The 27,387-nt window shown below is 44.8% G+C and overlaps 1 protein-coding gene across 4 annotated transcripts in view; it reads right to left on the reverse strand.

Moving 5' to 3' along the window:
* Positions 1-27,387, reverse strand: part of BNC2 (basonuclin zinc finger protein 2) — a 410,695-nt gene that overhangs the window by 293,469 nt on the left and 89,839 nt on the right. The window lies entirely within an intron of this gene.

Raw genomic sequence — 27,387 nt, forward strand, 5'->3', positions numbered from 1 at the left:
CCTCTAAAATTTGCTAGCCTCTTGCTTTCTGAAGTGGTACTCAGTGCCTTAGTCAAGCTGCCTGCTCAGCTCCTGACCTTCCCACTAATGGCTGTTATTTGTGGGAGGCTTAAGGAGAATGTCAGTAGCCAGTTTCCTCCTCTCTGCATTTCTTGTGCGCTGTCTCCCCACCTCTCCCTTTCCTCTCCCCCCCCCCCCTTACTCCTGTCCTGCAGTCCTCTCCACTCCCAGGGAGAGAAAGGGGGAGGGAGGAAAAAGCCCACGCACACAAAAACCAAGTGGCATGCAGCAGCAAGCACCTGCAGTAATAGACTCTTTTATTAAAACTGTTATTCTGCAAGACTTGAAATTCCCCGTGGACTGGGCCATGTCAAAGCCGATATAATTAACTAGAGGCTCAGCAACGGATCAATTACCAGACAAGCAAGTGATAGTGAAATCAATGAAAGATCATCAGCCACATTATCAGTGTTGCAACTCATTAGGGTAAAACTGAGAAATGTGCTCAAAGCGAGCCCAAGCAAGGTGGCATTACAAAACAAAGGGCTAATTTGGAGACCCTGCTGTGAACAATCTGTAACAGAATTAGCCTTCTCTCTCCCCCCCCCCCCCAAACCCCCGCACCAACCAAACTGCGCAGCTCTGTAACTAAATGTGACAGTCTGAGAGAAGCAGTTTATTAAGACACCAACTCCAAGTTTATTTAGTTCATAAACTCTCTCCTAGAAAATCGATACAGTCTGTACAGGGTTATTAGGCTGACTAGCTAATACATCCAAATCTGGTCTTCCCGGGCAGCAGCCTAAAATTCTACCTAACAAAGATGGAGGGGCGGGAGAACCTCAACAGCTGTAGAACATGGCATCCAATAAGCCTATCATGTAGTGGCCACATTATGGCATGCAACTGAAACGGCAAGGGGAGGGTGGGGGAAATGACTGCTAATACAATACGGAGGAAACCAACGGAATAAAACATTGCAACCTTCCGTACCACTAAGTACATTCCTATTAAAGCAGGAAATAGTTCCTAATAGAAGGAGCACCTACCAGATGTCTTTCCAGAACAATACGCAGGCTACAAAGCACTTAAGGGGTAACTGCAACCCCCTGCAGTGCTAAGACAAAAAACTGCACCCAAACCCACTTTTGAGGAAGGGAGCTCCACGAAGCTCCACAGAACTCTTACTTCCAAGTAAAAACGTGCAAGCCCAGGCTGCACAACATTATGGCACCTTGCCTTAGGTATATTTCAAATGTTCGCAAATTCCAACACAAACAGCATTTCATACGGAACCCACATGTGGGTGTTCAGATGTGAGAACACACAAGGATAGATTTCACTACATATGGACGGGGTGTCCTGTGTCCCCTAAGTGTGTGTAAATGCAACAAAATACATGCATGTAATGATTCATATATAGGTTGCCTGCTAATTCATCTATGGAAATCCTTTCTGTATAGGAATTTGTAACATTTGAGTGGCCTTTAATCTTGCAAAAACTGACACATTAGGTTGTTTTCAAATAATATTCTCAAAGTCCAATCCCTGATGCTAATATTTCCCTTTGAAATTAATTATCCCACTTCCCTTGGTGCAAGCAGAGTGAATTCCCCACCCCACCCCCAAGAGACTGTCTCAACAACCTAGGTAACTGTGTATTAACTCACCAGACAACAGTCCCGTCCCCCACTATACCTCCAGTAATCACAAAATGCTATGAACTAACAGCACGGACAATGCATTTAGTGTCACAAGATTTTGAGTGAAATGCTATGGGCCATGTTATACTTTAACAGATTTCCACTTAGCTTTCTGAAAGACTTAAAGACTAGCTCTTTGTATTAAGTGTTTTACCATATTCAGTAAAGCATAATAAAAGCACTGTCCATACTGTTTGTTTGTAACACCACATTTTTCGATTGTATAACAGTGCTGATGCTCAATGAAAAGACCTCTGGATAAGATTACAGCAGAGCTTTTCCGTGTCGCGACACATTAGTGTGCCGGCTGATGTGCGGGTGTGTCGCGCAAACGCTCTTATAAGGGGTAAGTTTAACCTCCGGTTTGCTAGTTAAAACTGAATTGCAGTGTCGTGAAATGATGCATGTCTAGAAAGTGTGTCACCAACATGAAAAGTTTGGAAAGCTCTGGATTAAAGTCTTATGTGGCACAATGGTGTTCTTTCCCCCCACCCCCAAGAAACTTCCATTCATTGTCACAATTCTTTGATACATATCTTTAAATACAATCCTTTTTACAATATTTAAAATATTACATCTGCTCAAATATCAGTTCGTTTTTGTCTTCATTTTGTCAGTTCCTGCATGTCAATACGTGTAACATGTAACGACTTTTAAGATTCAGTAAAGTATTTGTTTAAAAGGATTTAAAAGTATATGGAGCTGTCCTATACTTCAGGTATTAATCAGGAAAATAATTGCAGATTTTTTTTTGTATCTTACATGCATATAGCTGTACTGTACATGTACATTCAATGAGATCAAATTAGTTTGGGGGGGGGGTTCATTTCAGTTAGGATGCTCTAACAAGACTGTGGGGAGACCATGCAATACAGCCAGCAGCATAAGACAGAATGCTGTTTTCCTAGAAGCATGAATTCCCACAACTGATCATTTTAGAATGTTACTGATCCTTACAATATTTGTTTTCCTAACATCTAGGAGATCACAATGAATGCCTGTATTAACTAAACACGGAGAAGTATCCTGAGCAGCAGTTTGATGGAGGAAGGATATTTCAGCGAGACCCTGTGTTTTTACATTTGGCATGGTAACATTTTGAACATTACTAAACCAAGCCTTTGTCTCACACACTCATGGACAAAGTTTAAGGGCCTTTACATAAGAGATGGGAAACCAAAAATGTAGCAGGCTCACATTTTTTTGTGCAGCAGGCAAAAAAAAAAAAAAAAATCTGTTGAAGTGCAAAGCACAAAAATCTAAATAATTTTATTACATACCCTCAGTGCTTTTTTTCCTAAGCAGAAAGGTGTCAGTACAGTGGTACCTTGGTTTATGAACCATTCTGGAAGTCCGTTCTTAAACCAAAACCGTTCTTAAACTGAGGCGCGCTTTCCCTAATGAGGCTTCCCGCGGCCGGTACCCTTCCACCATTTGGATTCCGTTCTTAGACCGAGGCAAAGTTTGCAAACCGGGACACTACTTCTGGTTTTGCGGAGTTTGTAAACCAAATTGTTCTTAAACCGGACTGTTCTTAAACCGAGGTACCCCTGTACCTGCCTGAAGGCCATTGTGGGCATGGCTAGAAAGAGCAGGACGAGGGGGGAGAAACAAAAGGCTGTGGCTGATGGGCAGAGAGTGGGGGGGGGGGCAAGAGGGAGCAGGTGGGGGTGGCAACCGATCTGGAACCCTCAAATTGCTATTGGGCATAGCAGCCTGGTTTTGCAGGGCCTTCCCTTTGTCTGGGAACAAGCGAGATGGTGCTGAGAATGGGGCTGGGGAGCCCACACTTCCATTCCTCCATGCATGGAGGTGGGCAGGCTAGAGAGAGAGCGGGGAGTGAGCCTGAGGGGGAGGGGGCGAAATACAGCCACCACTGACAGAGCTGGATTTCTCCCCCCCCTTCCCCCATTTTCTCCTCAGACACTCCAGTGGGGTGCCTTGTTTGCTCTGTTTTCCCCACTCAGCCACCCTTTCCCCATTGCACCACCCCTTGCATCTCAGTTTTGGCAGAGTTGCTCTCCAGGGAGTCTAAGGCTTTAAAGACCAGCACTTGAATGGGGGCCCTAAAATGAACTGCCAGCCAGTGCAGCTGTTTCAAAACAGAAGTTATTTGAGTTCTGAAGGGAAACCCCAGCAGCGGTGGGCTTTGCACCCTTGGGTTCCGGCAGCGCCTTGTGTGACACTAAAATTCAGTGCCCTACAACCACCTCTCACGCTCAGTTCTACAGTACTGTTTTGGTGGCACCAAAAACCTCCTCTGACCCCAGCCAGTCATCTTGCATTTTGGAGCAGTTAAAAGTTTCAATCTCATCTTTAAGGACAGCATTGAATAGAGCACATTGCTATATAAACCCTTCTGGAAGTAACCAGAGCAGGGAGTACCAAGCCGTTGTTGTTGTTGTTGTTATTGTTGTTTAATCGTTTAGTCGTGTCCGACTTTTCGTGACCCCATGGACCAGAGCACGCCAGGCACTCCTGTCTTCCACTGCCTCCCACAGTTTGGTCAAACTCATGTTGGTAGCTTTGAGAACACTGTCCAACCATCTTGTCCTCTGTCGTCCCCTTCTCCTTGTGTCCTCCATCTTTCCCAACATCAGGGTTTTTTCCAGGGAGTCTTCTTTTCTCATGAGGTGGCCAAAGTATTGGAGCTTCAGGATCTGTCCTTCCAGTGAGCACTCAGGGCTGATTTCCTTCAGAATGGATAGGTTTGATCTTCTTGCAGTCCATGGGACTTTCAAGAGTCTTCTCCAGCACCACGTTATCTCTGTACAAAAGGGGCCATAACTGGCAAACCAGCCGAAGCTGGAAAAATGCATTCCTAGCTAACAGAGACACCTGTGCGTCCATTGGCAAAGCTTAATCCAGGAGCCCCTCACCCCAAAGCTAGAGATCTGTTCCTTCTGGGGGAGTGCAACTCAGCTGAGGACATGACATTTTCCCACCTCCCAAACTCAAGAACTCAGGACACACAACACCTCTGTCTTTCCAGCATTCTGCTCCTATTTACTGGCCCCACATCCAGTCCATCACCACCTCCAGGCAACAGTCTAATGCCTGACCCGCCTTTCCTGATACAGATGGAATAGGATAATAGAATTGTAGAGTTGGAAGGGACCCCAGAGGCCATCTAGTCCAACCCCCTTCAGTGCATGGAATAGAGAAACAGAGTTGCATGCCATATTTGTGGCATCTTACTCGAAAACCTTTGAGGGGAGCTCTCACCTGTTTCATACACCACAAAACAACTGCCAGAGTACCGAACAGTAGACCGGGGGCAACCCATAGGCAGGTGGACAGGGTACAAATAATAAGATGATGATGATGATGATGATGATATCTCCCACAATGACTAAGCGTCAAATGTCAGATTTATAGCAGCACCCAGTAACATAAAGGTAAAGGTAAAGGTACCCCTGCCCGTATGGGCCAGTCTTGACAGACTCTAGGGTTGTGCGCCCATCTCACTCAAGAGGCCGGGGGCCAGCGCTGTCCGGAGACACTTCCGGGTCACGTGGCCAGCGTGACATCGCTGCTCTGGCGAGCCAGAGCCGCACACGGAAACGCCGTTTACCTTCCCGCTAGTAAGCGGTCCCTATTTATCTACTTGCACCCGGGGGTGCTTTCGAACTGCTAGGTTGGCAGGCGCTGGGACCGAACAGCGGGAGCGCACCCCACCGCGGGGATTCGAACCACCGACCTTTCGATCGGCAAGCCCTAGGCACTGAGGCTTTAACCCACAGCGCCACCTGCCACTATGTTACTTACCCAGTAACATAGCCATGCATTAAAAACACTTCTGTTTGCTAGTGGAAAATATATTTGGATGAACTGGAAGATATAGGGCACACATATAGTCCAGTATATGTCTTTCTAGCTATATGTGTTTGTTAAGTATTCCGTTCGCTCCATTGACTTACTGTACAGTACCTGTAATTCCCAGAGTTCAGTTTGCTGCAGCAGTTAACAGATTCTATAATCTGTAATGACAGTAAACTGGCCTTTGCTCTTCCCTTATTCACTATTCATTTTCTAGGCTTGGTTAAATAGATTGCTGGGTTAAAGATCAGTAGTTTTTCATGTGACACGCTTTGGTATTCATCTAATGGCCTGTGAGGACAAAACTGTCCCTGTTCTTGCCAAAACAACAAAATGCGTCCTTCACACCGCATGACAATCAGCCCTTCCTTGTGTCCAGATAGCCAAACTTAGATAACTTTTTAGAGGGTATCTTAAGTGTATGCCTGGAACCGGTTCAGCAAAAGAGAAAGGCGCATTTTAGCAAATGTGGAGAATACTATTCTTTTGATTCTGGTTGATATGGACATGTAAACATTTTTTATCCATTCTCTGGCATTTGCAGGATGCTGTTCATATCAGGCAGCAGGAAGGAATAGTTTAGGTTTCTTCAGTTCTATGTTCATCTGCTCTCTTTTTTTATAGTATTGTACCGGTGAATGTTATTTGCAAATTGGGGTACAGTGGGGTATACGCTTCAGGTTACAGACTCCGCTAACCCAGAAATATTACCTCGGGTTAAGAACTTTGCTTCAGGATGAGAACAGAAATCGTGCTCCGGCGGTGTGGCAGCTGCGGGAGGCCCCATTAGCTAAAGTGGTGCTTCAGGTTAAGAACAGTTTCAGGTTAAGAACGGACCTCCGGAACGAATTAAGTACTTAACCCGAGGTACCACTGTACTGCATCCCACCCCGGGATCTCTTGTGATGAAGAGTGGGCTAAAAGCATGAGCTTTTACAAAGAGTTCAAACGTGATAGCTCAGTTGGAAGAGCATGAGACTTTTAATCTCAGGGTCATGGGTTCGAGCATGGCAGGGGGTTGGACTAGATGACCCTCGTGGGGCCTTCCAACTCTACAATTCTAAGATTCTATGATTCATCAAGGCCTAGCTTGGGCATGGTTATTCCATTTCGCCTCAGAGCCGCTGCCAGCCCTTAATATATTGGGGTGTTGGGAATGATGTGTCCAGACGGGAGTTTGGATCCAGAAGATTGCCCAAACTATGAACCTGTTCCTTCTGTGATTGAGCCATTTATTTATTTATTTATTTTGGTCACTGGAGGCTCCAACGGCAACCCTAGCCACTGAAGCTTTCTACTACCTATAGCTGGTACACCAACTATGCCTTGCACACCAGTTACAGCCACCCTCCAACAAAGATAGCATGGTAAGGTAAAGGTAAAGGTACCCCTGCCCGTATGGGCCAGTCTTGACAGACTCTAGGGTTGTGCGCCCATCTCACTCAAGAGGCCGGGGGCCAGAGCTATCCGGAGACACTTCCGGGTCACGTGGCCAGCGTGACATTGCTGCTCTGGCAAGCCAGAGCCGCACACGGAAACGCCATTTACCTTCCCGCTAGTAAGCGGTCCCTATTTATCTACTTGCACCCGGGAGTGCTTTCGAACTGCTAGGTTGGCAGGCGCTGGGACCGAACAACGGGAGCGCACCCCGCCTCGGGGATTCGAACCGCCGACCTTTCGATCGGCAAGCCCTAGGCGCTGAGGCTTTTACCCACAGTGCCACCCGCGTCCCAAGCATGGTAGGGTTGCCATATTCTAAAAAGGAAAAAAAGAAGAAGAAGAAGAAGAAGAAGAAGAAGACACATTTGCTGCCTTCTACTTTGGATCGTTAATGACAACTCTACCCATGAAAAAGAGGACGTGTCCTGGAATAAGAGGACCTATGGCAACCCTACCGGGCCACAGTGATTCCCTGCACGGATGACCTCAAGACTCCACAGTTGCAATGCACTCTGTGTTGGGCAACTTCTGGGCCTGGAAAATCAAGCTGGCGTAAAATGCTGCAGCTAGACCGTTGGTGGGGACAGATTTCTGCCAGCGCAGTACTCTTCTTTTCACTGCCCATATTTCAAGCAGGCTTGTCCCTTCAAAGGATAAAATCCCAACTTAATGGTGAGATGGACCTAGGCTAGCCCAGAACCATCAGATGCTGTTTCTGTTAAGATTACAAAGCATCACAGCTAGACTTTAAAACCCTTGTTCTGTTTCTGCCTTTCCCCAGCCACAAATCTCACTAACAGCCACATGTGTTTATGAGCTCTAAGATAGGTACTGTGAGCCCTTACCAAGGCAAGGGAAATAATATTTGAAAATTACACAAAGCTGGCACGGTGACAATAGTTCAGAGGTGGCATTTCAACAGAGCAAACAGCACTTTCTTCCCCCAAGAATGTAAGTAAAGGAATCGCTCTGCGACATCTGTTAGACTATGAAATGCTAACAGATGTCTTAAGTGGGGGGGAAAGGGAGAAAAATCCATACAGGAAACCATACACCAAACAGATAATGCTGCTAACTTTCCACATATTACCAAACAAAAAAACAACAACCCTAAAACACTGGCAGCTTGCTTCCTTTCTGTGATACTTATAAAAGATTTCTTCGACTTGGGTTTTAGTAAGTTGGAAGATATGGACTCATAATTTCTCTATATAAAAAAGCATCTATAAGAAAATTTATTTCTAATAATTACACATGTTTTAATGCCTTAGATTCAATACTAAGTATTCCAAAACATTTCACCCATAGGTTTTTAAATCTTTTGTGTTTTAATAAATGAACAAGGGAATATGGAACTATTACAGCCTTCATATGGAGGACTCTGGAAAAACATTCCTGATTTATTTCCTAATTGTGGTTTCATTCAAACTCTGCTTTGCATCTCACTGTGCCCAATATGTTCAGGCCTATCATGGCGAGTTCTGAAAAGGAAATGAGTAATGATAAGCTGGGGGGAAAAACACACAACAGTGGTTAAGAGATTGAGAATGTTCCCATCTCTGCCAGATCTATGAAGCAGGCTCAGGAGAATTTCAGGCTTGTGGGGTCTACACTTTGGGAATTTTCTTTTGCACTAAGTACCCTGAATCCACTAACCACAACAAGGTGCAAAATAGCAGCAAGGAGGTGTGGAATCAGACACAAAGGAGTGGCCTAGAGACTGAATGAATTATCTACCTCACCCCATAAGCCATGCATGCAGGGGCAGAGAAAGGGAGTACAGTGGGGGCGGGCCACGGTGGGTGTCACAACTGAGGGGGGTGACAAAATGGCGGGCGGCACTCACCGCGGGGCCTGCAGCATGCCCGAGCTATGCATCTCTCCTGGGAGTGACATGGTGGCTTGGGCGTCTTCAGCCTCTGCGCTGCCCCAAACGGTCTGCCCACCGCCTTCCCCTCAGCTGTAGGGCAGCTGAGTAGGAGGAGGAAGGCAGGCAGGCAGGCAGACTCACACCCCACAGAGCGTGCCCCGCCACTGCATGCATGCACCAGGAATGACTTCTTCTGATGTAGATTTGTACTTAAAAGTGTAACTACAGTTCAAATGGTCCAGTTGAAAGAAGAAATACAGTGGTACCTCTGGTTACGTACTTAATTCGTTCCGGAGGTCTGTTCTTAACCTGAAACTGTTCTTAACCTGAGATGGGCCTCCCACTGCTGCTGCGCTGCCGCCATGCGATTTCTGTTCTCATCCTGAAGCAAAGTTCTTAACCCAAGGTACTATTTCTGGGTTAGCGGAGTCTGTAACCTGAAACTTATGTAACCTGAAGTGTATGCAACCCGAGGTACTACTGTAAAAAGACTTTGTTGTTGTTGTTGTTGCTGCTGCTGCTTTTGCTACTAAAGAATTAGAGAGTCAGAAACCCTTTCCGGTCTACTGTGAATAACCCAGTAGATCCCACCTTGCATTCTGCCCACCCCTGACAAGGAACAAATTACAGTACTTGTAAATGTCATAAAACTCTGATGGCTGCATGCCCTGAGTGCATGCTCACAAGTGCCCTGAGTGCATGCTCAAGTGCATGCTCACAAATGCCCTGAGTGCATGCTCACAAGCTTAACTCTTTCCCTACTGGCTGCTTTTTTATTCTAAACTCCCACCACAGGCACTTCATGCCCATCTGCCACAGGGTTGCAGATATTTGGAACAGCCACTTCTCCGCTAAAAAAGCACACTCTTCCGAAACCTGTTTTCTTTGCCCTGCGCACACTTTGCCCCCTAACACTTCCTTAAAAAACAAAACAAAAGCACCTTTCAACTGTTTGCAGTTATGAAGCTCACAGGGTGCCCATGAACATCAGTGACAAGGGAAACATTTGCCTTTTGTAAGAAAGGGCACAGCAGGCAAACAAAGCTGTACAAAAGTGATCCTGGCCATCATTGCCACTTAAATATCCAACAGCAGAGGCAGGTCTAGGAGTAGCCCTATCCTGATCTTTCATGGGGAGTAAATCACATCTAGTATACACTATACACCCATAAATCTAAGCCACCTATCCTGCTAACCAACAATACCTGTCTTGCCTGGATCAAGTGTGGGGCTAGGGGGGCAGAGATAGATTAATAATAATAATAATAATAATAATAATAATAATTTATTATTTGTACCCTGCCCATTTGGCTGAGTCTCCCCAGCCACTCTGGGTGGCTTCCAACAAAGATTAAAAATACATTAAAATGTTACACATTAAAAACTTCCCTGAACAGGGCTGCCTTCAGATGTCTTCTAAATGTCAGGTAGTTGTTTATCTCTTTTACATCTGATGAAAGGGTGTTCCACAGGGCGGATGCCACTACCGAGAAGGCCCTCTGCCTGGTTCCCTGTAGCTTTGCTTCTCGCAACCACCAGAAGGCCCTTGGACCTCAGATGGCATGAGTGGCCTTAACAGATGGCTCACCTGCAAACAAAGTGTTGCGGGTTAGAACCCTCCATACTTTTGTCTTGGCATGGAGTTGTGTGAGGTTCAACAGACACCCCCCCCCCCCGCCACGCTCCCTTGAATGAAACAACACACTGTCTTCAGTAGAACTTGAGGCATATGCCAAAGAGAGTTGGGGCGAAAACACAGTCTTGTTTCACACGGACGGCTCTTTACGGGGAAGGAGTCTGAGGATGAGCAGTCATATTGGCCAGTGCTGCGCATGTTCTCATGGAAGGACACAATCATATTGCGGAGCTTAGGTGGACAATCCTATCTTGCTGAGCAGTGTGAAGAGTCATTTTGGGCTGACAAGGTCAAAGGCCTTCATCAGGTCTCCTGCAGCTAGAATAGTGAGAAAATCATGCAGGCTGATAAAGAAAAAGAAGGTAGCTTTTACCATATGTGATGGGCGTGTAAGGTAATAAAAGCATTCTGGGAAATGATGTATAATGAATTGGAAAAAAAATGTTTAAAATAATGCTTATTTTTTAAAAAAAACAGAAGCTTTTCTATTAGGAATTAGATCCCAAAGGAGGAGAAAAGACTTTTCATGTACGCAGCGACAGCCACACGGATGTTACTAGCCCAGAGATAGAGAGAAGACAAAGTCCCTACCAGAGAAGAATGGCAAATTAAGCTGTTGGACTATGTCGAAATGGCAAAACTGACTGGAAGGCTCAGGAACCAAGAAGACAAAAACTTCAATAAAGAATGGGGAAAATTTATAATTTACTTAAGAGACTGCTGTAAGCAGATGAAAACATTAGCAGGATGGCAAGAACACTTGTAATGTAGAAGATATTATGGACCAAATGGAGAGACATAAAATTTGTATGATGAAATAATATGCAGTTGAAAAGGTTTATAATAGGACCCACGGAGAGGAAGGTGGGAAGTCCAGAGATTTTGAAAAATCTTTAAATATGAATATGCATTTTGTATTGTTATAACTCGACACTTATAAAATCAAATAAAAAAATTCAGAAAAAGAAAAAGAAAACCATGCCTACTGTCGACCTCTGAGCTCTAAAACCATACTGTGACTAGGGATAGACCCTGTCAGCGAGTGACTGTAATCTGTTGAGAACTACAGGGGAGAAGGCTTTCCTCACAGTGCTCAGCAGAGGTATTCCACAGTAGTTATTATCCTCATGGTTGGTCACCTTTGTTCTTGCAGAGGGTCACAATGCTGGAGTAATGCATGTCTCGTGAGAGTCGATGGCATTCTTCAGCTCTTCGCGGGAAGGAGGGAAACCCAGCTCTTCCAAGACAGGCTGGATGCTGTCAACTGCTGTGTCGAAGACCATGTTTATATATATATATATATATATATATATATATATATATATATATATCTGTGTGTGTGTGTATCAGTGTTTTAACATACCATTTTCAGCAGTAATTAAACATATTTGTACATCTTATTCCATTTTTTTTACTTCCATCAGTCCTGTCTGAAAATTTTCCAATCTAATCTCTTAGTAGACATTTCTTATTTTCCCTGTTACATTTAAAACTCATAACCAGTATCTCTGTTCTTTCTCTACTTTGTAGCACTTCATATATTCCTCCTCACAAAACTTCTTGTAGTCCTACTAGCGTCATTGGTTGGTTACAATTGCTCTTCCAATTGTTCATATACTTCTTCCAATCTTCTGTAAATCTCTGGTCCCGCAGGTTTTGAATCCTTCCTGTCATTTTGTCCAATTCTGCATAATCCATTATTTTCATCTACCATTCGTCTTTCGTCGGAATTTCTTCTTGCTTCCATTTCTGGGCTAACAATACTCTTGCCGTGTCGAAGACCATGTTTTCCTGCAAGTACAGTTCTTGATAGTGCTCTGCCCATTGCTTCATCTGCTTGCTGCAGTCTGTGATGATCTCCGCGGACAAGGTTTTCAGCAATGCAGCCCAACGTCCAAAGGTACTTTCTTCATGCATTTGTACATTTTGGGAGAACTGCCGCTGCCAGCAGCAAGTTGAGCGCTCTGACGCAGCTTTAGCCAGTAGTCATTGGCACACTGTCTGGCAATCCACTGGGCATCGTTCCTTGCCTTTCTCGGTGCAGCAAGCTTCTTCTTGCAGGGCACACGCTTGTAATTAACAAGAGCCTCACACTTTTTAAAAGGAGTAGGGAAATCGCAATCTATTTCTATTTGTTTGAAATATAACTGCACAACCCTAAGATGCCAAATTAAGAGGAGCAATCTTAGAATAATTAAAATCTATAATGAGTCCTACCTTTGAAAGGAGTGCCTCAAAGCTGTTTACAATGCTTTTTTCAAGGGTAATTTTAAATAAGATTCAAATAGTGTCAGCCATTTCTTTTCCCGTCTACTAGCATTCTCAGTTGATGACTTGAAGAGAGTTCCTATGTTTGATGGCATGACTATGTGACAAACCTATCCAGCCATTTAACTTCAGAATAATCCTAAATATTTAGCATTCTCCCCAAACCTGCACATAATGTATTCCCCGGAATTTCAGGTGGAGGGCAGAGAAAGCTTATTGGATCTTAATCCTTAAACAAATTTAAAGTTAAGGATAAAGTTAACATACCCTAATGTTGTGTTGTCACATTCCAATGCCACCATTTCATCACCCATAGAGCCATGCAATCGGTTCAGCAAATCAAAAAGAATAGTGAAACGTTTATTGTGATCAAGGAAATCTATGAACAAAGTTGTTAATTATTTTAGTTATTGAATGTAGTATAGGAAAGCAGGTAATTTGCGTGCCAATATAGCAATAGATGACATAGTGCTCAATTCAATGAAAGCAGTAGGTAAACACATCCCCCTGGGGTTTGTTTTATTTTTGCTTGGAATTTCATTCTTGAAAAATAACTGACGTCAATCAAATTTAAATACCAATAGTCAAAAACTCATCATGGGCAATGTCCTATTTATTATGGAAAGCATTCTTAAAATATAAACAGTGCACAAAAATTATGAACAGGTGGCAACCCTAAATACATGTGGTTTCACTTCTAAGTGCTACCTTGATGGTGGAAAGTCATGTTTGATGAGCCTCTAACCTTTTCGCCTAAGAGCTACATAATGCCTTTATACTAAATAAGCGTGTACATCACTTTATATCCATGTGCTCTAAAGAAGGAGCCTTACATTCAGCTTCAGTCTGAAGATTTTAATTTATGTACTGAAGGTTTTCTTCCTGTTAATTTTTTTGGTATAGCACTCCTCAGTGATAATTTGAACCATAGGCTTTCCCTCCACAACTGTGGAGAATGTTTGCTCATGTAGACCTTGACATCTTTGCACTCAAAATTCTGTTTGAAAAATAACAGCGAGCCACAAATCCGTTTCACACCTTCCCTCCACACATTGACCGAACGTGTGGACAGAGAAGCAGTGTCATGCCCATAGGTGGAGCTCCTTACACCTCTAAACACTCAGGAGATTATGCGAAACAAACTTTAATGTACATTTTCAGGCCCCTGGCAGCGACATTGTGGGGTGCTGCAAGGGACTGTCTTATCTCCAGTGCTATTTAATAGCTAAATAAACCACTGGGAGCAATCACTAGGAGTTTCGGGGTGAGGCTCCATTTGTCTGCTGATAACACCCACTTCTATTTCTGCATAACATAAATAAGGAGGGGCTGTGCAGTTTCTGGGTCATTGCCTGGACGCAGTGGTAAAATGGATGGGGAAAAACAGGCTGAGCTTCAGTCTTGGCAAGACGGAGGCACTGTGGGTGAATAGTTCCTGTGTTCGAGAAATTGGTCCATTGCCCACTGTGGACGGGGGTTGTACCTCCCCCCTGAAGGAGCAGGTTTGCAGTTTGGGGACCCAGCTCTGTCACTGGAGGCTCAGGTACCCTCAGAAGCTAGAAGTGCCTTTTGCCAACAGCTACTGGCTTGATAGGGATGCGGGTGGCGCTGTGGGTAAAAGCCTCAGCGCCTAGGGCTTGCCGATCGAAAGGTCGGTGGTTCGAATCCCCGGAGTGGGGTGCGCTCCCGTCGTTCGGTCCCAGCGCCTGCCAACCTAGCAGTTCGAAAGCACCCCCGAGTGCAAGTAGATAAATAGGGACCGCTTACTAGCGGGAAGGTAAACGGCGTTTCCGTGTGCAGGTCTGGCTTGCCAGAACAGTGATGTCACGCTGGCCACGTGACCCGGAAGTGTCTTCAGACAGCGCTGGCCCCCGGCCTCTTTGAGTGAGATGGGTGCACAACCCTAGAGTCTGTCAAGACTGGCCCGTACGGGCAGGGGTACCTTTACCTTTACTGGCTTGATAGCAGCTACAATGGCCATTTTCAGAGCAGGAAATTGTGGCCATAGAAGCTCATGCGTTGGTTACTTCCAAGACTGGATTGCTGCAACGCGCTCGGATGTGGGGCTTGATTCAGAAGCTGTAGTTGGTGCAGAATGCTGCAGCACAATTGCTAACAGGAGTGAGGCCTTGTTAGTATTTAACACCTGTGCTCAGAAATCTACACTGGTTGTTCTTACCTATGAGATCACCTTGCTCCACATATGCCCACTCAATTGCTTCAATCTGTAGAACTGGCACTTCTATGAGTGCCACGTTTGTAAGAACGTGATTGTTTAGTGTGACAACACTAACACTTTGGAACTCTACTGAGATCAAGCAGGTGCCTTCACTGTATTTTCAGTGCCTGCTATCCCCAGATGCTTAGAAAGTTGGTGTGAATTCTGTTTAAACTGTTTTAGTATTTCAACTTTTCGTATGCTTTAAACTGTTGCTGTAATTTAATCATTTTATAAACCACTTTGAGTTCCCCCCACCAACAATCAAGAGCTGTATATATTTTACGAAATAAAATAAATGAAAATAAATAAATATACCCTGTCCTGTGCAGCTGTGAACCCTAACCGTTATGGGATGGGTGTGTGAAGGTCTGGGGCAGAACAAGCAGACACCGCCCGATTCAGCATGGAGAGATATTTAATTCCTCAGAACTAAGTCACATTTAGACTTTGGTTAGGATCTGAATTAGGCTCTATATGATCTAACCATGTCCCTTTGCAAATGAATTGCAATGACACTGAGATCCAATGAAACCAAACTATGTGCCTGAGTGTGTGTTATTGGTTTGTTTCTTGTTGTGCAGCTTGTGTTCTCAATTTGTATTTTTATGTTGTGAACTGCCCTGTAATCTTTGGATGAAGGATGGCTGGTTGGTTGGTTGGTTGAGTAAGTACATGCATGTAGCAGGCCCCTGAAAAAGCAGTTTATCTACAAATATGAGTTAAAGGAATAAACAGTAATTCCATAACAATCAAATGCTGCCATCCTGTAGGCAATTAGCTAGGATTAAGGGCTGCTGACTGCAATGAGGCTTACTTCCGAGTAGGCACGCAAAGAATTACAGTGCAACTCATTAATGGACTACAAGGGCTTATTAAGTTGCCTACTGTCCTCACAGCCTTATCAACAATTACCGAAAGCTGCGTAAGCAAAAACCCAGCAATCTCTCTCTCTGGAGAGCACAGAACAGTGAGTTCCATCAAATGGTCAGTAGCAGCAGCAGCCGCTGCAAGACACCTAGACAGCCACCACAGGGACTTGGCAAAGCAATTAATCTGCAGCTTTGGCATCTGTTAAAGTACGTCTCACAAATAGGGAGTCATACGGACATACAGTAGCTGAAATTCCTTTCGTTAAGGGACAGTTATCTCAAGGCATGATATACAACACGAGGTATGATAGATACAAGAATGAGCTTGACGTGGGGATCCACTGGGCCAAATTTGTAACACAGAGCACCAGTTGTTCCTTGATAAACATGATGTGGAAGATTGCAAGAGATGTTTATTTGTTTTTTTTCCCACCTCCTTAGGTGATGTCCTATAATGATCAAAGGTCAAGTAATTTCAGCTGTCACAAAATCAGGAAAACGAGACCACCGCCCCCAGCTGCAATCTACTTTTGTGACATTTGAAAGTACCTTCGTACATGTTGTGGAGCTTCAAACAGCATTAGTACTGACGGCCTAGACGGGATTGATCTTTGAGCTTCGCGGTCTCTTGTTGTCAACAGTACATTATAAAACCAATACTAAATACTTTATAAACAGGTCTCCCTGCAGTATATTAGAAGAATGGTGCATATTTCATGCCTTATAGTTTGGTAGCCACATATCCATCAGACAATTAAATAATTTATCAGATGCTCAGAAGTGCAATACAAGTCAATACACTTTTGAATACTTGCAAGTTGCTATCCTAATTCACAAGCTTTTAAAAAAGTTATTTCAGTGCAAAATGGAATGTTGTCATTTTGTAATTATATGTGGACAAACCAAAACTGAGCAAAAGCATGAGATTGGTTACTTATCAAATATTTATTCTAAATTACACACACACACACACACACACACACAACTTATCACATCCACCTTAAAATTGAATTAAAAATATTTCAGTGTTCTTCACCCTTTGAGTGGAATTGGTACAAATATGTAGAACACCTAACTGAAAACAGCATTTTGTCTGTTCAAAGCCCCACATGTGTATTGTTTGGGGTGTTAGGCTGTGTATGCCAATGCCCTTCCAATCCCTGGATCCAGCAAGTGTTAAAATTTAATCAAGGTTTCTAAAGCTTGGAACTGCTGGGCTAGCCTCCTGGTGAGGTCATAGACTGGGTGATGAGCCATTCAGGAGAACAAAGAAAAGGGCTCTCTGGGAGACGGCAAATGGGTGGGGCTCACTCTCTCAACTCAAGGTGGTTAGAAGGACAAAGGGAAGGTTCAGAGTTGTGGTGCTGGGAGTCAGAGGAAGCAGCAGCAAGTTGGAGATAAGAGAGACTGAGCAATGGTTGATTACTGTTTGATTCCAAAACTGAGGCTATGGAAGAAACAAAACTTTTGTGGGGCGTTAATGCTGTGAACGCCCCCATCATAGCCTCAGGTTGTACATCTGTGTAAATAAGCTCTATATCATAAAGACACCACAGTTTCTGCAGTGCCTCATTTCCAAAGGAAACGCGGATACTGGCAGGAGCCAGGAACCCTTACAATCTCACACCGCTCAGAGATTGGAGTGGTGTACAACAGTATTTTGGTTTTTCTCAATACAAGTTTCAGCTGGGAAGCTTAAAACATAGGTTTCCAAAATAATGTTGTGTTTCATTTTCAAGGTTTTACAGAATTCCAAAAAAGACTGGATTATCTGTTACAGCTAATCCAATCAGGTAAATCTGTAGAGTGTTCACATCCTCTGCACAGAGCTTTCATTAAAGACATCAAACCCTGGGAAGTACATGTATTTGCTTAGGCCCAGGGGTACCAACTCCTGGGGACCCAACCCTTTTGTGCCACCATCCAATGTTTTTTGTGAGTCCGCCCACTCACCCTGCTCAAACAATTAGGGATCAATGGCTGCCGCCTCCTCCTCCTGCTGCCACAGAGGGGAAGGAGGGGCAAAGCAGCCCCTAGCCAATGGCGGCAGTAAGAGGAGAAGCCCCTGGCCATTGAATCTGCGCTACCGCCATATTTGGCTCTGCCTCTTGGTTCCTCCCAACATCTTGATGCAAGGGTCTCACACGCGGAATGTCAGCTCCCAAATTTCCCTCACAAGCTGGCACCTCTGCTTAGGCCCAATTAAAAACCTTTATGTTATTTCCCCTTAGTTAACATCAACGTAGAAAGTCCCATTAAGAGGTGTATATGGATTGTTGTGGGCCGATTGGGTGAAGGAGACCTTCTTTGTCTTTTGGAAGTTGCAGCTACATTCCTGAAGTCATTCTAACTTGCTTTTCGTATTCCCAAACTTTGCTTTTGAAAGGAAAGTAGGAAAACCAAAGTGGGAGCACCTTAGAATACAGACAACCACTCAACGAACTACGTGTAATGGGAAGGGGTTCCAAATATCACCCAAGGCAGTGGTTCTCAACCAGTGTGCCGTGGCACACTGGGGTACCTTGAATGATGGTCAGGGGTACCATGGGCAACAGTGGCTTCCATCCCTTTTTCCTTCCTTCCTTCCCTCCCTCTTCTGATGCCCTCTCGCATCTCTGCCTCCCCAAGGCTTGCACAGCTGTTTGTTGCAGCAGCCCTGGCTACAAGCTGCCCAGGTGAATGGTGCCTCTGGGGCTGGTCAGAAGGTGCGGGTTGCCAGGAGCTGAGGCAGCATCTGAGTAAGCAAGCAAGTCGGCAAGGGACCCCAGAAAGCCCTTGCTGTTGGGAATGGACAGGAAGGTCCCAGGCCCCTGTGGGGCAGTGTGAGGAGGCCCCTGTCTTTGGGGGCTGGGGGAAGTTCAGAGACCAAGGAGAGGGGAGAGGAGAAGTGGCTGAGGGAACACTCCACAACAGAGGGTGTTTGAGAAAGGGTGAGAGGCTGCCAGCTCTGCAGGCAAGGGGTGACACAGCTGGGCTCCTGAGCCCCACTGGGATGCCGCAGAAAGAATGCAGTTGGACAAGGGAGCCGTGGACCCAAAAAAGTTGAAAACCTCTGACCTAAGGTACGGCTGGAGTATTACATTGCACTGTGGGCACGATGGTTTCATATCCTAGCCACTTTCATAAGGGACCGCAAGCAAGCTTAGCCCACAGCTGTGTGTGCTCCAGCCCCCAAACACCCTCAAAGGCTGTGCCAGTACAAACCCCTCATCTGAGTCCACATCTGAACCACATTAACTTGCTTTAAAGATTCTGGAGATGGCAATTCATATATATGAAATTAATACTTTGAATAATTTCTTCCCAGCCCTATGAACAAAAATGTGCTTAGAGAAGGGGGGGGGGGGAGAGAAAATGAATGAAAGACATACTAGGTTACTGTTTTCTGCCCATATGTTGTAAGAGGGTTCCTGCAGCCAGCGTCATAACTGCTCGTTTTTATTCCCAGGGCAGCTTTCCAATTTTAATCATCACCCAGCACTTAAAACACACACACACGCACACACACACAAACAATATTTGTGGGATTTTTAAGAGAACTGCTCTTGAGATTTCAGGTTATTGCCACTCAGATAGGCTGCTCCTGCCCCCAAACTGTTGTGCAGGTAACATACTGGTTAACGCTGCCCCAGGTATCTGAGTTTTGCCCTCCCACACCATCACAGCTTTACGCACTGCAAGGGGCAGGGGCAATGTAAAGCAATGATGCCACTTTGCCTGACATTTGTTAGATGTGACTCTAGGTAAAGGGTAAAGGGACCCCTGACCATTAGGTCCAGTCGTGACCGACTCTGGGGTTGCAACGCTCATCTTGCTTTATTGGCCGAGGGAGCAGGCGTACAGCTTCCGGGTCATATGGCCGGCATGACTAAGCTGCTTCTGGTGAACCAGAGCAGCGCACAGAAACACTGTTTACCTTCCCGCTGGAGCGGTACTTATTTATCTACCTGCACTTTGACGTGCTTTCAAACTGCTAGGTTGGCAGGAGCAGGGACCGAGCAATGGGAGCTCACCCCGTTGTGGGGATTCAAACCACCGACCTTCTGATCGGCAAGTCCTAGGCTCTGTGGTTTAACCCACATCGCCACCATCTAACACACAATTTGCTTGAAATGGGAAAAGTACCGGTACATAATTGGATTGAAAATCATACGTGAAAGTTAGCTGAAAAACTGCCAATATATTGTGTGCTTTTTATCTCGGTCCATTTTAGGTTCCCATCTAGCCGGCACAAAGGGAAACTGCTACCATAATTCCATCCTGTGTGCACTGGTACTCAGGAAGATGTCTTATAGCAAGTCAGTTCATCTAGCTTAGTATTGCCTACACTGGCTGGCAGCAGCTCTCCCTGGTTTCAGACAGGGGCTTCTCCCAGTCCAGCTGGAGATGCTAGGGATTGAATCTGGGGGGCCTTCTGCATGTAGCCCCAGCAGCGAACATCTCCAGGACCTGAGGCAGAGATCCTTTCACAAACACGCCACTTGGAAAACCTCCAACCAAAGTTGGGGACCTCCTGCATGCAAAATACACACTCCATCACTAAACCACAACTTCTCTCTAGCCCTGGGAACCTCTATATTTTCATAAGCAAACATCAGACATGGTTTATAAACCAAAACTTTAGCATGTAGTCATTATGGTTTCTCAAATTCAGCCCATGAGGTCTGTGTTCTTAAAAAAGAATTAAGAACCACTTGTGGAAGTTAAGAACTACTTCAGACAGAATTCACAGAAATGACAAGAGGGAAAGTGTGAGTGCCTCGTGTTTGCTTTTTCTCACATGTCTGAATTTTGGCTGAAGAGGGAAGTGGAGAGATAAGAGATGCACCTCTCCAGAACGGGGAAAGCAAACCTATAGCCCTTCAAAATGATGTTGGACTCCCGCTCCCATCAGCCACAGCCAGATTAGCCAAAGGTCAGCGATGCTGGGAGTTGTGGCCCCACCAATATCTGGAGGTCTACAAGTTCCCCAACCCTGCACTAAAATGTCTGAAGGGAATCTTGAATCATGCTGACTTTCAGGGTGTAACACACACACAGAGCAAACTTGCTATAAGCATCATAATCAGTCTTACATTTGAAAAGAAACAAGAGCACACATTGTCATTTAGAGCCCATTTAAAGCCCTATACAGCTTCATCCCAGTATACCTGAAGGAGCGTCTCCACCCCCATTATTCAGCCCAGACACTGAGGTCCAGCGCCAAGGCCCTTCTGGCGATTCCCTCACTGCGAGAAGCAAGGTTACAGGGAACCAGGCAGAGGGCCTTCTTGGTAATGGTGCCTTCCCTGTGGAACGCCCTCCTATGAGATGCCAAGGAGATAAATAACTCCAAAACTTTTAGAAGACAACTGAAGCCAGCCCTATTTAGGGAAGCTTTTTAATGTGTCATGTTTCATGTTTTCGTGTGCATGTGTTGGGGGCCGCCCAGGGTGGCTAGGGCGACCCAACCAGATGAGTGGGGCATAAATATCATCATCATCAGGAAAGCACTCCATAGGCCACATAACTGTATCCCCAGTCAGGCAAAAGCCCTTCCCAAAGTTATGAACCCTTACTTGAATGAGCAGTTACTGTTATAGACGATTAAAGGCTATTCTTGTTTCTGCTCTCAGACCGATTCCTTGCCTCTTAACATCGACAATGTTTAGGCAACACGGTGACCATATACATACGCAATAGACAATCTTTACAGAATTCCTTCAAACAATAAAAAGTTCAAAATGAAATCTTAGACTCAAAGTCTCTGAAAGTCTTTAAATGAAGAGAGGTACCAAACTTTGTATGATGAAAGATAAGCTGTGAAGCTTTGTGTATTCAGCAAATATAATGTCCAACACTGAACAGAGATTCCGGATATTGACTGCTGTTTCATAGATCTTCGGCAGCATGGTGGGAGAATATAGAACTGTTTCATAAACCCATCTTATTTCGAATGAATATGTGTGAATGAAAATATCAAATGCTGTGGAGCAGTGCTCATGTGCTCAACATCAGGCAGCCCTCTGGGTGCTGCTTCTGCACAACCCTCTAGGACCTTGGCCAATGCCCTCTTATGAGACTTCTGCACCTTGCCCATGAGTTCAGCTTGAAACTTCCTTGATTTTGTCACAATCCAGACAAGACTTACCAGAAAAAAAAAAACAACTCTTGCCTTTGGCAACACAGCTTTGTGTTGGATGAGAAAGAGTGGTGGGAGGCACCAGCCCAAGAACCCCACAGGGATGACTCAGGGGAATAAGACTTAGACCCAGGACAGTGGTGGTGGGACACTGAGGACAGGTCTGAAGAGGGGACAAGCTGGGAGGTGGCAGAAGCAGGAGCCTTGAGTGGACACAGGGTGTCAGAAAAAAGAAGCTGTTCAGGACAGGGTGGGGTGCCAGGGGTCTCAGTCTGAATGCAGACTCTGACAGAGAGGAGCCAGGTGCTGCATTAGTTTCACAGCTGTTGGCCAGCCCTTCTCCACTGGGCTCTCCTCCTGCATGGACGCCCAGATGACGAAGAGCCTTGCACGTTGCTGAGCAATGGGCCAGACAAGCCCAGAGGGTGGGGGGCTCCTCCATGCCGTAGCTTGGGAGGAATCCAGAGGCAGAGTTGCCAGTCCCAGCAGCGTCTTCAACCAGAGCAGTTAAGCCTAAGGGAACTCTGCTGTCAGGTAGGTAGCCGTGTTGGTCTGATGCAGTCAATATATATATATATAAATAAATAAAATTGTCCAGTAGCACCTTAGAGACCAACTAAGTTTGCTCTTGGTATAAGCTTTTGTGTGCATCTGAAGAAGTGTGCATACACACGAAAGCTTATACCAAGAACAAACTTAGTTGGTCTCTAAGGAACTCTGCCGTGTTTTCCTTTCCAGAATTTAAAAAAGCTGACTTCACACGGAGTCTCGGGTCTTCATTCTGACCTGTGGATGATCCTGCCTACCTGACAGCCCCGGTGGGCATGCAAAATTCAGTGTGAGACAGAAGAACCTGACTAGCTTCCATCCTTTAGGCATTAGCCACTTGTTAAAATCATGGGCCTTCCTGCCCATAGGTTTTAGGGAAAGTCTGAGTCACAGGAATAAAGGACACAGTTAATTCTAATCTCAGATAAACAATAATGTAAATCTGTGATTATCTTGCGGTCAGATCCCATACTTGGGTACACATGCCGAACAACATATTTTCATATGATAACTGATACAGAACATTGCGTACCGTACTTCTGAGATCAAGATCACAGTATCATGCATATCATAAAATTATTGATATGGTTTCCAAAGTTTGTGCAACATGACAGGGCAGTCCTATGTGTATCCAACAAGGAAGTAAGTTTTGTTGAGTTCAATTGGGTTTAGTCATACACAGAAGTAAGTTCCACTTAATTCGGTTGAGCTTACTGCTAGGTAAGTGGGGTTAGAACTGAAGCTTATATACATATATATACACATACACACCCACATACACGCAGACATACATACACACACAGAGTCATACCTCGGGGTTGAAGTAGCTTTGGGTTGAGCATTTTCGGGTTGCGTTCCGCAGCGACCCGGAAGTAACGGAGCGCGCTACTTCCGGGCTTTGCCACTCGCACAGACGCCCAAAATGACGTCACGCACATGCGCGGAAGTGGCGAATCACAACCCGTGCACGCACAGACGTGGGTTGCGTTCACTTCAGGATGCGAACCGAGCTCCAGAACGGATCCCGTTCGCATCCAGAGGTACCACTGTATACACACACCTTTTTTTTTTTTTTTAATGGTTAGTACAGCAGAAGCTAGGAAGTGCCTTTTGCTCTGCAAAGATTGCTCACCGCACAGGATTTGATTAGGGCTGTGCAGCTTTACTGTATGGTGAACCTGCTAGATATTCACATGCCAAACTTCTACATGTGCACAGAATCTGCCGTGCTTGAAGTCAAATGCATGTAAGAGTTGTCCATGTAATCTGGACGGCATAGAATCAGAGTTTACAGGTCACTTGAAGAAGCCCAAACAGAAACAAAATGCAGTGTGCAAGCATCAGGTGAAAGTAAGGTGCCGCAGGTAGAGGCAGGCAAGGTAGAGTATCTGCTTGCATAAATGAGTTCCCAAGTTTCAGTCTCTTCCATCTCCACATAAAAGGAGCAGACTGCTAGCGATGTAACCTGCATCCCTGGATGGCAGCTGTCAACCAGAGTTCAGAATTCCGAGCTGGATGGACAACCTAACTGGATTTAAAGAATCTTCCTGATGCTCCTTTCAGAGGGGGTGTTGTTCAGATGCCTGATTATCGCCTTCCAAAGCAACTACTCTATTCCGAACTTAAAAATGGAAAGTAATGCTGGTGGTCAACAAAAGAGGTTCAAAGACTCTCTCTAGGCAAATCTAAAAAAATGTAGTACAAACGCCAATAACTGGGAAACACTGGCCTGTGAGCACTCCAATTGGAGAACAGCCTTTACCACTTGACCCTTTCAGGACAAAAGGGAGAAACACAATAAGAGGAAGGCACACTTGGCAAACCCTCGCCATGATCAACTTCCGCCCAGAAACCAATGTCCCCACTGTGGAAGGACATGTGAATCCAGAACTGGCCTCCATGGTCACTTACGACTCACTGTTAAGTCTGTGTTAATGGAAGACAATCTTACTTGGCTACGAATGATCGCCAAAGAAGAAGAAGAATCCTGATTAAATCTTATGCATGAGGGTCAAAACATGTGTATCTACAATAGGAGTTGGGGAATATGTCTTAAAATAGAAAAACTGGTGCAGCTATTGTGGAAGTGCATGTATATGAAAACAAACAACACCCAATATTTATAATGCATGCTAAAGTGTTCAAACTGCAAAAAAACAACAACAATGAAGTAAGTCTTATGTTCCCAGCAATCCTTTCAACTGGCCTGCAAAGCAAGTAAGTTATTATTCTTATTATGCAGAAGATGAGTGAGTCTTACCAAAGGCCACCTATATAGTTCATGGCAGAGATCTGGTTTGAACTCAGACTTATTGCTCCACAGCCATGATAATATCCTGGATCTCTGCCGCCTAACAGGTTTAAGAGATGGGAAGGAAGTGTTTCATCTTCCTTTTTTCCCAGAGATAACCATCATCTTAGGAACAGTAACCCTGTGTATATTTACTCAGGAAAATGTTGTATAAGACACATCCACACCACAGACTTAAACAACCCCTCTTTCCCAGGAAACTCTGGGACTAAGAAGGGGACAGGACAGTGTCTTAAGAATTCCCAGAATCCAAGGTTCTTTGGAGAGAAAGCATTGCTAATAAAATGGTAAAAAATCAATATAGTATGCAGAGGGTAGCTCTGTTGGTTAAAACATAGTGTTGATAATGCTAAGGTTGGATTCCCATATGGGACTGCTGCATATTCCTGCATTGCAAAAGGTTGGACTAAACGAACCTAGGGTTGCAGCCTTGAAAATTCAGAATACCAGGACACCCACAGATGAGACCAAAATATTACAGACTCCTATGGACTAATAAGCAGCTACTGTATAAACACCTTAATGTGTTGCTGTCCTTTCCATTTTTTGCATGCCAAAATGAAAGTAAAGTGCATTTTCACACCTCGATTTGGAAGGCAAAGCACATACAACTTAAGTAAACACCAAACAACACACAGTGATCTAATAGCCCAAACCAGAATGCAACACAGATTCTTCCAGGTTCTCTCCCTAGTCACATACCTACAAGGCGTATCTTCATTCATGCTGCACATCTCCAACAGCCAAACCAAATTAATGAACTGCCTATGTTATAAGCCCTATTTAATTAGTTATTTAAAACATTTGTATGTCGCCCTTTGTGGAAAAACTACAGGGTAGTTTACAACATAAAAATGCCAATGCAATGAAAACAGTCCATTAAAATTCGGTCGTAAGTATAGTAAATGCAAGAAAAACCACAGTAAATTGACGTTTTCAAGGGTGCTGGTATCAGTGATCAGCAAACGCCTGGCTGAATATATGTGTTTTCACAAAGCACCACAAATTAAGCAGAGTCAGTCCCTCCCTTACTTCAGAGGGAGAAGACTCCACAGATTAGTTGTCACACCAGAAAAGGTGTCTTTCCCCAACTACTGGCAAATGAACTTTTGTAGGCTGAGGCACAACCAGGAGGCCCTTATCCTGAGATTTCAATAACCCAGCAGGTCTATATAGATTACCAACTACTTGGCTAGGGCAACAGAACTTTTAAATTGTCTCAGTAGCAAACTGGCAGCCAGTGCTGCTCTTCAAGCAACCGTATCACTTGTTCACACTCAGCTGCTCTCGTTAGCAACTATAATTACTGCATTTTGCACCAGCTGCAGTTTCCAGACCAACCTTAGGGGCAGGCCCACACAGGGCACTTTATAGTCTCAAGCCTAAGCACTGATCACCGTGACAAGGCTATCTTTGTTCAGAGCTTGCACACCAGCCAAAGCTATATAAGGGCAGTCCTAGCCATTATGGCCACTCAGGCCTCCAGTGACAGTGATGGATCCTGGAATACCTGCAGGGAGAGTTCAACCCCATCCAGAACCCCAACGTGCCTAATTCCAGACCTAGGAAGCACCTACTTGCAATGCTTCCATCTTGCCTGGACTCATCAATACTGCCTCTTATTCAGCCCACCATTTGTGTACAGGCTTGTGAACAGTCTACCAAGACTTGCAACACTACACCTGATTCAGCAGCAAGAGAGAAATAGAGCTGCCTGCCATCTGTATATTGATGGCATCGCAACCCAATCTCCTAGTGACCAATCCCAACAGCTTCATATAGATGTTAAACAACATTGGGGGCGAGGTGCATCAGACAAAAGTGCTGAGGACCCAATGTCACCGTCTGAAGCAGAACCACTGTTGAACCATGCCTTCAATTCCCAATCCAGTCCACAAGAGCCTGCCCAGCAACATACAATGGTTGAAGGTAGCAAAAGCTGCTGAGAGATCCAGCACAATTAACAGGGTTGAGCACTCACTCTCTTTCTTCTAATTAAGGTCACCCATCGGGGTGACCAAGGCAATGGTGACTCCGTAGAGCAATATCGCTATGAGCGTGTGAAGAACAGTGAGGCACGCAGCTCCTCTACTCTTCTTCAAATTGGCCAGTTTGCCCAGAAGGTGAGTGAGATTCTGTCACTTCACTCCCACAATTTTCTGCAGAAGGATTTTTTCTGGAATCAAGTAACAAGGAAATGAATGCAAAACATCCACTGTATTCCATTGGTTTTTCCAGAAGTGGCTTTTACATTGTGTTGAAGGCTCAAATGCGATTCAGAAATTAACAGTTATGGAAACAGGGGGAAATGGAATGAACTACCATGTGAACATGCCCAAATTTACTCCCACCTATCGTATAGAAAGCGTTGTCTTTCAGGAATCAGAAGCAACAGCTACATTTTCCCACTGCACAATAATAACACCAATTCCTGCTGATCCTGCAAACAAGAGGCAAGCTTCTTTTAAAACTCTGAAAGCTTCAAGTAACTTCCCTCCCGCCCCCATACAGTTGCCTAGTTTTTAACATGAGTTTTGATATACATTTCATTAGACTTTTAAATGCATTCTTCTAGCAATT

Source organism: Podarcis tiliguerta, assembly GCF_965153285.1.
Source record: "Podarcis tiliguerta genome assembly, chromosome: 17".
Taxonomy (NCBI): domain Eukaryota; kingdom Metazoa; phylum Chordata; class Lepidosauria; order Squamata; family Lacertidae; genus Podarcis; species Podarcis tiliguerta.